This window comes from Hippopotamus amphibius, chromosome 4 (genome assembly GCF_030028045.1).
Source record: "Hippopotamus amphibius kiboko isolate mHipAmp2 chromosome 4, mHipAmp2.hap2, whole genome shotgun sequence".
Classification (NCBI taxonomy): Eukaryota; Metazoa; Chordata; class Mammalia; order Artiodactyla; family Hippopotamidae; genus Hippopotamus; species Hippopotamus amphibius.
Genome location: NC_080189.1, coordinates 124,112,877 through 124,125,616, shown reverse-complemented (window position 1 = coordinate 124,125,616; position 12,740 = coordinate 124,112,877). Strand labels below are relative to the sequence as shown.

At 40.2% G+C, this 12,740-nt stretch overlaps 1 long non-coding RNA gene across 1 annotated transcript in view; it reads right to left on the bottom strand.

Annotated features, from left to right (window-relative positions):
- Nucleotides 1-827: 827 nt before the first annotated feature.
- The window catches only part of LOC130851701 (uncharacterized), a 74,066-nt gene continuing 62,153 nt past the window's right edge, over nucleotides 828-12,740 (bottom strand). Inside the window, exons 3-6 of the long non-coding RNA XR_009053255.1 lie at nucleotides 4,097-4,196; nucleotides 3,367-3,464; nucleotides 1,609-1,697; nucleotides 828-993 (exon numbers count right to left, since the gene is read on the bottom strand). This is a non-coding gene — a long non-coding RNA (uncharacterized LOC130851701). The remainder of the gene's footprint in view (nucleotides 994-1,608; nucleotides 1,698-3,366; nucleotides 3,465-4,096; nucleotides 4,197-12,740) is intronic.

The following is a 12,740-nucleotide window of genomic DNA, read 5'->3' as shown; positions in this document are numbered from 1 at the left end:
CTTCCTGCAAACCCCCTTTTGGTTTGAAGGTAAGTAGGCATTAACTTTTTTTTGCAGATGCTAACGAAAGCTTGAAATTAACTGCCCCATTCCATACTCTTTGCAGTATCCCCCCTATCTCCCTAATATATATTACATATCTTTGAGTTCCTGATCCTTCTTGTGTAATGCATCAACTAAATTCTGCATTCTTTTAAAATAAGAAATCTCAAACAAGACAAGCGTATGGTGAAAAGTTCATCAAGCACTTGAATTTAGTGTAGTGATTTGTCTGCCTCTTAATTCTATTTGGATAAACACCAGTTTCTGATGCCCAGTTTAGGAACTGAATGATGGTGGGTGGTTTAAGTGACACATCTAGGAAGCGTGAGGACCCTGCATCCCAGAGTGACTGACTCTTCACTCCAAAGTTCTGGATGACTGAGGCCCTAGACAGCCTCTGAGCTGTCCTCACTGCTGGGAAATAAATTAACAGAAAAGGCTCAGACTTCAGAGCCATCCACGTAGCCTGGGTTCACATCCCCTTTCAGTAACCCAATGCCCTGTGAACCCTGTGAAGGTCACAGACTCTGTGAAGCTCAGTTTCCCATTGGTGAAACATGATTACTAATACCTGCTTCTGAGGATTCTGAGGGTTACATAAGATATGTGGCTGGGGGAGGGGGAGGTAGTCAATAAATGGAAATGATCCTTGTTGCATATATTCCTAGAGTCTGTTAGCATCACTGCATTTTCTTTCAGCAAAGAAAAACTTATTAAAATCCATTTAAGAATACTCACTTTTATATACCTATATCTCCTAACATTTTCTAGACCTATAACTAATATTTATTGAATGTCTACATTGTACCAGGGATGGGGCTCGGTACTGAGGATAGAGAAGTAAACAGGACAGACCCCAGCTTGCTCTTCCTGCATTTCGCAGGTTAGGAAACCCATCCATTTACTTGGTTCATCTTCAGTGGTTTCAGCAAGAAGTCAAGCCATCCTAGTCTGGGGAAAAAAAAAAAAAAAAAGTATATTATTTTTAGGAATCTACCAAATGCTAACTGTAATAAGCATTTGTTTCTTAATTCAGCCAATTCTCACAATAATCCTATGAGGCAGGTTCTATTATTGCCATTTCACAGAGGAGGAAACCAAGGCACAAATAGATAAGCAATGTGTTCATCTCACAGTGCAACTGTGTGGCTGACCTTGGACTGTGGACCCTGGTAGCCCGGCTGCAGAGCCCTGACACTTAGCCCTGGCCTCCCCTGCATCACACAGGTGGAGCCAGGCCCGGAAGCAGCTCGTCTTCTCAGCCTCCAGGACACAGAGCACATGTTGTGCCGGATGGATGCAATTTGGACAAATGTCTGCAGGCTCTGGGAAGAAAAAGGACCCAGACAAATTCTAGCTATCGGGTGATTCTAGATGTAAAATTCTCAATCAGGAGGGGAAGGTGGGCAGAGACTAACCCTTATACCTCCTGGGAATGGTACAATGTGCAAAGAGAATTCACCCTGAGGTGTGCTGGATTGTCCTGAAAACTCATATTTCCTTCCTGGAGGGACTTTTATTAATAAAAAAAAAAAAAAAAAGTGGATTAAATGAGTGTTTCTTTACCAGGGACATCAGGAAACAGAAGTAGTGGGGCCTCCCCGTGGTGGGCTTCATACATTAATTGTGGCTCTGCAGTTGATGGCTTGAGGGCACTTGAATCGGGAGGACCGTATAAGAAAGAAATAATTCCATCAGGATCTGTAACCCGGGGCCATGGATGGCTGCACCAAGGCCAAACTCCCAACTCCACAAGCTGTCTAAGCCGGTTATCAGTCTTCCTAGGGCCTGGTGAGAAGGCTCTGCCCAGAAAAGGGCTCTGTAACTGACAGACCTCACCGGATCCGTTTCTTACAGAGCTTTGTGTGTGACACATCCAGAGGGAATCAGCACCATAGGAGGCAAAGCAGAAGTGGAGAGACACACACACACAGTAAGAAGAACCATGACATGGAGAGACATTAGCTCTTAGTTCAGGAGCAGAAAAGAGACAGATCATGGCTGAGACACCCTTCACCATGGAGCAGTGGACCCACGCAGTGATGCCCACGGTGGGGTTTGCAAGATGATCCGTTGTGACATTAGAAGAAAATATTAGAGCTCCTGTTTACATTTCTTTCTATTTCTCATTGCTTCTTCATTTTTATTTTGTGCGTATATTAAAATATATATATATTGGGGGGGAGGGGAATCATGCTCAAATTTTTTCACTGTTGAAGGATCAAAAATGTCTGGAAGCCACAGTGAAAATGTATACAAAGCGGTAGATGCCCACATCTGCAGGAACAGCCACCAGCGTGATGCTACATCCGGAAAACATTCCTGTTTGCCATGAAACTCAGACCTTAGGGCTGCTGTCTGCATCTACATCTCTCCCTGTACTTCCTCACATTAAAGACCCACTAGTGAGGTACCCCAAGTGTGTCTCTGGAAATAGCCAGACCAACAGATAGTGGCCAACTTTGGCCTGTGGTTTCATGAGGGCAACAGCCATCTAAGAGGCAGAGGATAGGGGAGATCAGAGTTACAGCCTCAGAAGGAGAGTCAGATGGTCACAGGGAGAAGGCGTGAGCTGTCCCCGGACACCATCAGGGAAAGGAGGAATTTGGAATAGAGGCTAGCATCCTGTCAACCTGCATTAAAAATCACATCTTTTCTATCATTCAGGAGGTGGTTAACCTGAGTGTGTTACGTTGAACTTCTAGGTAGCTACACAGTGGAGCTCCCTAGGGATCTTTTAACATTAAATATTTAAAAAACAAAAAGAAACTTCAAGGTGAGGTCTATAAAAGTCATCAAACTTTCATAGATTTTCATCAAATTTTCTACCTACTCTGTAGGTCTGGTAGCTGGAAAAGTTTTTCCAACAGGGAAAAACACAGAAAAAGCTGTAATAAAGAAGTGGCGAGAAATCCACTTAAGAAACAAAAATAGAAGCAATTTCCAAACCAGAATTGAAAGGATTTTAGTGATTTTAATCCATATCACTAAGCAAAAATGAAATAATTGCAAATATAACATAACATGGTACTTTACATAATTATGTTCTAAATTCCGTAATTATTGTTGCTGATGGTTGAATTCATGTGCATGGTATCAAAGATCAATGGTCATTAGCCATCCTTCCCATATTCTATACATGTGAAAACTTGGCTGTTTCTTCATAAATGATTTTTCTTGCAAAAGGAGACAATGTTTTCATAAATAATTTCAACAGTCTTTTACCTGTGGATAACATCCCTCTTTGTCAATTCCATTTGTCCCAACTAAAAATGTCTTATGATGTTAACATACTATAAGTTGTTATTACAGTATTCATGATACCTTTGCTCCAGAAGACCCATCCAACCACCAGAAGTTCAGTCAGGTTGCTGCCAAAACACATCTCAGCTCTGGTTATGTGTCCATGTCTATCAGCAAGGCTGATGAACACAGAGAAATTAATCATGGTCTCTGGGTTAAAGGAGCCTGCACTCTAGCAAGGGAGACAAAACGTGCACATAAATGATTATGATACGAGATCAAATACACTGTCGACTGTACAAATGGCAAACATAAAATGTGGAAGGACGTCAGGAAGGGAGCATTCGCTTCCAGTGGAGGAGGAGGGAGTGTCATGAGATTTACAGAGGCAGTTGTGTTTGATCCAGGCATTAAAGGACCAGGTAGGACCTAAGAAGCCAGAAGAGGAGGAGAAGGCAGAGGAGAAGGAGCAGGAGGGGAGGAGGGGTGGTGGGAGCTTGGGTCGGGGGTGGGAGCTGGGACTGGGGGTGGGAGGGTAGGGAGAAGGGGAACCTGCAAATCACAACTTCTAAGACAAAGAATGGAAAAACTTGGAATCTGGTTGAAACCAACAACAACAACAAAAAACAAAAAACAAGTTATGGGATAGAGTTAGCTCCAAAGTAATTAGAGATAAATTGGTTGGTTGGTTAAAAGGCTATGGTTAAAGCATCTTCTCTTACCCTTATCTATTTCCTTCTTCCAGCCTTGTTTGTCCTTACTCCACTTTAGAAACGCATAAACTACTGGTTTTGTTCGTTTGTTTACTTACCAGATGCTCTTCCTGGACCAGGAGCTCCCTGAGGGCAGGGCTAGTGTCATCCCCCTCTTTGTAGCCACAAAGTCCAACATGGAACTTGGCACGTCGATGTCTGTGGGAAGAATGAATCTCTATGTAGTAGTCATCTGCTTATGTTCAAGATTTTGTTATTAGTGACCAAGTCTAAACGTTAACAAAGTTGGAAAACAGGACAGCAGCTCAGCAAGCCACCTAGACAGTCAAACCAACCTGGGTTGGAGTCCATCTCTGCCACTTACTCAATCTGAGCGAGACTTTACACAAACACTTCCCTGACAAACATAGATGACCCTCATTTGTAAAATTTTCATAATAACACTTACCTCCCAGGGTAAGTTACTGTAAGGATTCAATAAGCTAATGTGTGCTAGACCCTCAGCACATTGCCTGGGACATAGTAAATACTTCATTTTTATGTTATCTTATTATTTAATGTTAAATACAGCTTGTCAATGACACTTGGAAGGCTGCTCAAGATGGCAGCGTGACATTGGTTTTATGTTCAAAGCACAGAGGCTGCATAATAACTGTGCTGTATTTTGGAATCTAAAATGGTACCAACATGATTCTCTTCCTGGTGGGTGTATTTCTAAAAATATTTTTTTTATTTTGACATATGACACATATACACAGAAGGCAAAAACACACAAATATACTGTGTAGTGTATAATTATGTAGTAAATATGCTTATAACCAATGTCCAAGACATAAAGTGGAATATTGGTCGCTCCTCTGAAGCCCCTCATGACACTGCCTATTCAAAACCCTCTTTCTCTCTCTGGAGGTAACTGCTGCCCTGATTCTTATGGTGAGAGGTCTTGTCCTAGCTCTCTCATAGTTTTTTTTTCCCTATGAAGCGTGATTTCTCTTATTTTTCAATTTTATATCAATTAGAAATATACTGTATGCATTCTCATATGCCTTGCCTCTTTTGTTTTTTGAGAGTTTTTTGGTTTGTTTTTTTTTTTTTGGTTTTTTGGTTTTGCCTTGCTTCTTTTGATCAATATTGTGTTTGTAAGATTCTTTTTTTTAAGAGAAAAAAAGTTCTATTTTCTCCTTTTGATTGTAGCATTGCAGTATGCTAATGGATGTACCACAATTTATTCATCCATTTAATGTTTATGGCCATTTTACCATTAATGGACATTTGGTTCATTTACAGTTGAAGACTATTATCAAAATTCTGCTTAGAACACTCTCATCCATCTCCTGAGATGCAATTGTGTGCTTTTCTCTAGGGATATAACCAGGAGTGGAATTGCTGTGTTGTGAGGTATGTGTAGCTCCAATTTTACCGGAAAATGAGAACTGTTTTCCAAAGTAATTGTGGTAATTTCTACTCCTACCAACAGTGTATAAGAGCTCTGTACTCCACATCTCAGACAACACTTGTCCTTATCAGATTTTTAATTGTGCCATTCTGGTGTGTGCACCAGGATCTCAGCTTGTACTTTCTGATTATTAATGAACTTGAGTTTCTTGGCATATTCTTATTAGTTGTTTGGATTTCCTTTTTTGTGAATGCTTATTCAAGTCTTTCGGTCATTTTTTCCATTGGGTTGTCTATCTTTTTCTATTGATTTGTGGATACGAGTTCTATGTTGATTATGTGTTGCAAATATCATCTCCTTCTGTGGCTTGTATTTTCACACTCTTTGTGGTGCCTTTTCATGAGTTTACTCAATTTTAATGTCATTACAATCTTTTCTTGTTCTATCATATTTTAAAACCTTGCCCAATGGCATGAAGATGTGTATAATCATATAAACACTTTAGTATGTTTCTTTTCGTATGTAAGTTTATAAGCCACATGAAGTTGATTTTTGTGTGTGGTATGAGGAAGGGGTCCAGTTTCATTCTTTTCTCATTTAGATACTTAGCTACCCCATCATCATTTGACAAGAAGACCATCATTTCCCCAGCTGTTCTGGACTACCTCCTTTGTCATAAATCATATCAGTCCATGCGTGAGTCTGTCTTGGGTATCCTTCTTCTTTTTCAGAAGTCTCTTTATCTGCAACAGTTCCTCACAGTCATGACTGATATCGCTTCACAGATCCTGATATTTGGCAGAATAAATCCTCTCTCCTCTTCTTCAAGAGTGCCTTGAATATTCTTGGGATTTTTTTTTTATTTCTTCAAAAGTTTAATATCAGCTGGCCAATATGAAAATCAGCCTCTGGGGATTTTGATTGGGAGTCCATTGAATATGGAGATTTATTTGGGAAAAATTTAAATCTTCAATATATCGACTCTCTCGATCCGCGTACATGGCATATCACTCCAGTTATTTAGATCTTCCCTCATTTCTCCCAGTAAAGTTTTGTGATTTTTCTTATAGAGTACTTGTACATTTTTTGCTAGATTTTGCACTAATGTAAATGTCTAGGTTCTTTTTACTGTATGTTATCAAATCATTTATAATATCTTGCATTTACTGGACCCCTTCTGTTTTTCAGATATTACACCAGACACTTCCAATATACTACGTGTTCTAATCCTCACAGCAGCCTTATTAGCGACTCCTACTATAATGCCCATTTTACTTATTAACATACCGATGCTCAAAAGGTTAAATACATCACTCCAAGTCTCACAGTTAATAAGTAGCCAAGCCAGAATTTGGACCCACACTTATCTGATTCCCAACTCCTGCTTATGCTACTGTCTCAGTGGGAGATATGCCGAGAGAGCTGAATCCATTTCAGATATGCTTTGATGAGAAGGAAAAGTCGAAGACCTGGGATGGATGGAAGGAGGGGAGGGGCCCCAAGCACTCAGGAGACTGAAGTAAGGTCTTGAGTTGAGCGATGATGGGGGATCACATAAAGTTAGGAAGATGATGAAGACAGACATTGCTCAAACCACCATTTTTCTTAAAGCAAAGAGAAGTCAGTCAATGAGCCTGGGAGCTCCTGGGTGTCAGGTTTGCTTCAGTGGCATCACTCCTGGACACACAGAGGCCATATCAGCAGTCTGTGTTATCCACTTGCTGTTTTTAAACTGAACTTTATTACCCAATTTCCCAGTCTCTTTCAACTGGTACCTTTCATTCGGATTCTCATCTTGGCATATGCATTTCCCCCAGGGCTTACAGCTGTTTGCTGTAGCCGATTTTGAGGCTAATTTTGGGAGAGCTTCTCTATATTGAATACACAGGCCATATGAAAACATGACTCTCATATAGAAGATTTTTATGAGCAAAAATTCTTTGATATAGTTCCTAACCATCAATCTGCATTTTTAAAATGTAGTTAAGAGTACAACTGGCCAGGAACTCTAAGAAGCAGGATGACAGTACAGATGGTCCAAGATTCTTAACATCTGACGCTAGACTTCAAAATGACGCTGTTTCATAGTGTTGATCTGCCTGCCTCTTGAATTCCTTAGAAAATGCGTGTTGCATTGTAGTTGATTTTGAAGAGAGATAGCTGTATAAGGTGAGCAGCCGTTAAATACAGCTTTGGAATAATTGGCCTTCCTCCATTGTTCAGTTTGTAATAGCTACCATAGCTCAGACTGCTAAAATAGATCCGATTATGTAGAAGGATATTAAAGGAACAGCAAGTATTTCCTCAGCTATCATACCTTGCCTAGAAAGTAAGCAAAGATTTTTTTTTTCTTTGTGTTTATGACTCTACGTAAATTTAAGGTCCAATAAAATACAGAAACCCAGAAATAAAAATATAGAAGAAAACCCCCACTTAGCCTAGGTTCAGACTGAAAATTACAAAAGTAAAAGTACAATGGGGATATGATAAGATTATAACAAGTAAGAGGCATGACGTGTTTAAGAGCTTTGACGTATGTTTAACACAGTATAAATTTGTTTCAGAAAAAAACTGTAGTACACATTTGCATGTATGTCTGCTATAAATACATAAAATTTTAAATAAAAATAAATTAGTAAATGAATAAGGAAATTCATATATTTGATGTGTATTTTATCTCATGGTAGATGTATGTTATTGGAGATAAATGCTAATAAACAATGTCAGAAATTTGAGCATTAATGTATCTTGTAAATTACATAATCGTTTCAAAATAAATGAAGGTTTTTTTCCCATTTGCCCCAATTTTAGTACCTCATTTTGTGAGCCATTTCTAATTTCACTTGTCAATTGCTGCATTCCTATTCCCCCTATTTGGGGAACTTTCTTAGATTCTTTGGATTGTCCTTTCCATAGCTCTTCAGTTTTAAGCTAACCCCACCTTATGATATTTTTTTAATATTTTAAAAAACAGGAAATTGGGAAGACACTTTCTTAGAAAAATTATGTTGTTTGTGGTTGTTAGGTCCTTGGGCCAGTTCCTAAAAACAAAACAAAACAAAAAACAAAACAAAACAAAACCATTTCTTACAAGTTGTTGCTGGAGTTTAACTCCAATAATGCTTCAGATTATACCATTTCTTACAATTATGCCATGGGAAATAAATTCCACTTCAAGCTAAGATGTCAGAAAGGGGTTTTATTCCCCTGCTGTGGTAGGACTTGGATCTCCCCTTCATCTGTCCTTTCTGCCTTTCAGGTCTGACGATGATGAAACCTTCTCCACCCCAGGGCATTTAGGGGGGCCTCTGTAGGCTAGAGTAGGGGCTCCAGCGAGCAGGACCAATGGTGGGCTGCTGGAAATGTGGAAAATGAGGCAGTGCCTTGGATGGAAGTTTGGGGGAAAAGGTACAGGTTCAAGGTCAAGTTTCTGGGTCAAGGCTTTCTTTCAATATTCTGATTTAGCCTAGGTTTTGCCTTCCTCTGTCAATGTTCTGTTTCTGATACTGTTCACAAGTAGTGGTACCCCAGTCTGTCTTTTCCTATCCACTACCTGTTGCGTCTACCCAGGACAGCATTCCTCCCTGACCAAATATGAACAAGATCATGTTTCTTGTTTCATGATCCTGCTTCTCATGCAATTACATGAGCCCCTTGAGAAGGTCTTAAGAGTTTTGAACACTGGCAGTGATTGGGAAACTCATGGCTGATAAGGTGATTCCTTCTTTCTGTCTGTCCCCTCTTTCCCCCAGAACATGGAAAGGAATATCAGGTCTGCACCTACATGTTAATAATGAGTCTTGCACATAAAGGCTTTAGTCAGAGTTCTCCCATCTCATGGGATCTGAAACAAAGCTTTCTGGAAACTTTTTTCACTGAAGCAGCTACTAATTGCCCCCTTACAGGAATGCATGGAGGATGAATTAAGGTAACGTGGGTCAAAGTACTCAGCATAGGGCTTGGCACACAAAATGACTTTAATAAATGATCACTTCTTTTCCCCTTATGGGCCTTTCAAAGTTTGGTCAAATGAGGGAAGCAGCTATTTTCGCAAAGCCAGCAACCACTTGGCAGTTTTAACTCAAAAATTAACACACCAGTATGTATTCTGCAAATTCTGTTAACAGAGGCTGTCAAATAGTGGGTCCATTGAATTAATTACACTTGACATCTTTAATAAGTAAGCACAGATGGCAATTTGTAGTCAATGGTAATCTCAGATCAAACTATTTTAGCATTAAAATGTGACTTATTATGAATTAATCTTCTCAGTTTGGGGTTTTCTTCTGTGCAGAAATATTTGCTCATGAGCTCTTTGAACACAAATGAACCTGAAAAACCAAAATGTAATTTTTGCAGGTAACAATAGAACAAAAGTAAGCTAAATTTTGCCATAAAGGGTATTGTTTTAAGGATGAAGTTCATAATATGGGGAAAATTATAATATAAATGATGTTGTCAAGTCATATTTTTCTTGCCATTACTCTTTGTTTTATGTTGTAGCAGAAAAAAAAATGAAACTAATAGTTTCAGAAGGAGCTCTCATGGGAGTTGGAAATTCTGGTTTGGAAACTTCTGAATACATCATGTTTTCTTCACTGGAAAATGGAAAATTATTTCAAGGGGGTATCATTAAAAAAGGACTGGGAGTGAGGTGAAAGGGAATAAACAACAATGGGACAAAGGCATTAATGCCAGGTCGTCTTGGGTTTGAATTCCAGCTCACCACTCAGTAGCTCCACGAGGGTGGGCAGTTTAAACTCTACAAATCTTAATTTGTCCATCTGTAAAGGAGGAGTAATATCTGAATCACAGGCTATCACAAGGATTAAGTAGAGCAATCTCTGAGCCTTTAGCTCAGCTTCTTACACATAGTAGTTGCTTAACAGTGTTAATTCCAAACCTCCTCTCTTTCCAGATAAAGAAATATAGAAAGCATGCCTTGAGTATTTTAATTTACTTTTTAATAAGAAAATATTTACATAATATTTACTACGTGCCAGGGTTTGTCCTAAACACTTTAAAAATATTAACTCATTTAATTCTCATCACAACCTGTAAAAGTGCTATTATTCTCTCTCTTCTACAGATGAAGAAACTGAGGCACAGAGTTAACGACTTGCCCGATGGACACGGCAGGTTAGTGGTGGGGTCACCTTCAAACCTTGGCCATCTGGTTTGTGCTTAAATCCTACACATGCTATCTCTCAAAGAAACGAAAGAAAACATTCATTCTTTGTGGTCAGAATTTCATTATCAAGGGTGAAATATGATACAGAAGATGTCAAAGGGATGGTCATACACAAAAACATTATTAAAAATAAAATAATAGTAAATATGCCCCCCAAATATTGTACCTTAAGGGATCTATGGGGCAAAGGGAGAAAGTGAAGTATGGGGATGAGAAGAGAGAGCATCGTGGTGACAGAGGTGAGGGGTGGCACCAAAGTCAGCACAACTAACACAGTGCTTTCCCACCATCCAGATGGGGTGAAATTGTGGTTACGACAGAGCTTGTCCTCACCTTGTGGAAAACAGCACCAATGCCCCTGGGTGCCAGCCATCACTGCTTTCCTTGAGGCATGAAAATTTCTTTAAACTAAAACATTCTGTCCTAATAGGGCTCTATTTCTCTAGGTTCGTGGGATGAGTTTCCTCTGTGTTGGAAAAGAAAACAGAAGAGTTTTGTAATGGATGCTCCAGTGCACGTCCCTCTCCCTCCAGGACGAAGGACTCTTCCCCAGCTGCTGAGCATTCCGCTGGCAGAGACCCCTCACCTGCCAGGCCCCTTTGGGAATTGTCTCAGCCGAAGAGCCACCTCACCCAAGGTCATACCTCTTCGGGGCTGACCAATCCAATGACTGGTCAACACAGAGGTATAAGGGGATAGTCCCCGGGTCTAACTGGGACAACACTGAAGGACCACCCCAGCATCAGCACTTCCCACAGGGTTGGCTGAGGCCTTTGTTGAGACTGCATCTCAGCCCAGCTTCTCCGTGTGCCTAATCCTGCTGCTGCCCTTTCCTTCCCTTACACAGGTGTGGATCCCAAGGGCACCAGTAAGCATCCTACAAACTACTCTCCATCCAGAGTCTGTTCCCCAGAAAGCCCAACTTGCAACAAATTTTTTTCATGTACGTGTGTGTGTGTGTGTGTGTGTGTGTGTGTGTGAGCACGCGCGAGTGTATGTGTGTGTGTGTATACGTATTGGGTTGGCCAAAAAATTCGTTTGGGTTTTTCAGTAAGATGTTACGGAAAAACCCAAAGAAACTTTTTGGCCAACCCAATACATACCCTATGTATGTATCTGTCTATCTAACTATCAATCTATCTATACTTGTCTGGTAATTCCAAGTTCCAATAATCTTAACTTTAGCAGATTTCTAGTCTCTCCCTTCTACACAGGCTAGATGTCCTTGAGGTGGCTGATTAATTTGGCCATAGAGAAATAATGACAGCAGATGCATCTCAGGCTTGGGTCACGCTTGGCAGAGGTATTCAATGGGTATCTCAGATGGCTGTTCACTTGAGGACACAGACATGATCCCATAGTCCTGGACTATCTCTGGTCTGGAGATTGGCCTGAATGCTAAAAAATTCTTAGTAAAATGTTTTCACTGGAAAGAAAGCTAGTATTATTCCTGAACAACACTATGAATTGTAGGAATGGGCTTATGAAGAAACCCATTTTTTTCCCCTAGTTAATTGGTTTGTGTGCGTGTGTGTGTGTGTGTGTGTGTGTGTGTGTGTGTGTGTTTGATTTGTTTTGTTTTAGGTGGTGAAGGGCCGCACCGACTTTATAAGCATATCTTTGAAACAAGGCTGACCAAATTTCAGGCCTGCACATTTTTGTGGGCTCAGTGATGAAAGAGTGCTGCTATTTTAAGAACTGATTAAGAGCAGCTTTTTTTAGACTCAAAATTTAATCGAGATTTTTCTTTCTTTGTCAATTGTTCTCTGACAAGCGAATTCATTTCCAAGTACATTAGGGTGAATGAGATTCCAAGAGGCCCAGGAATATCCTTCCAGACTCCCTCTCAACAAGGGGGACAGTGTCCTCTTCCAGATTAAAAAGCCTTCTTCAGAGGGAGCGCATCACAAGCCTGCTGGTTAAGACCAAAAGCTGGGCAGGATCCTGGGAGGAAGCTGGCAAGTGGCCATGAACCAAGAATTCAAGTTTATGAAATCCTAATCCATTTCCCTCCTCTAAAGACATCTGAAAGACATGTGACCTCTTTGAAAACACAAGCTGTTGATCTATTGACATACAGTAGAGCTTTCCTCGACTCTGCCCTGTCACCTTTTCCATTTGGAAGCTTGTTATCTAAGCAAAAGTACTAATGAAA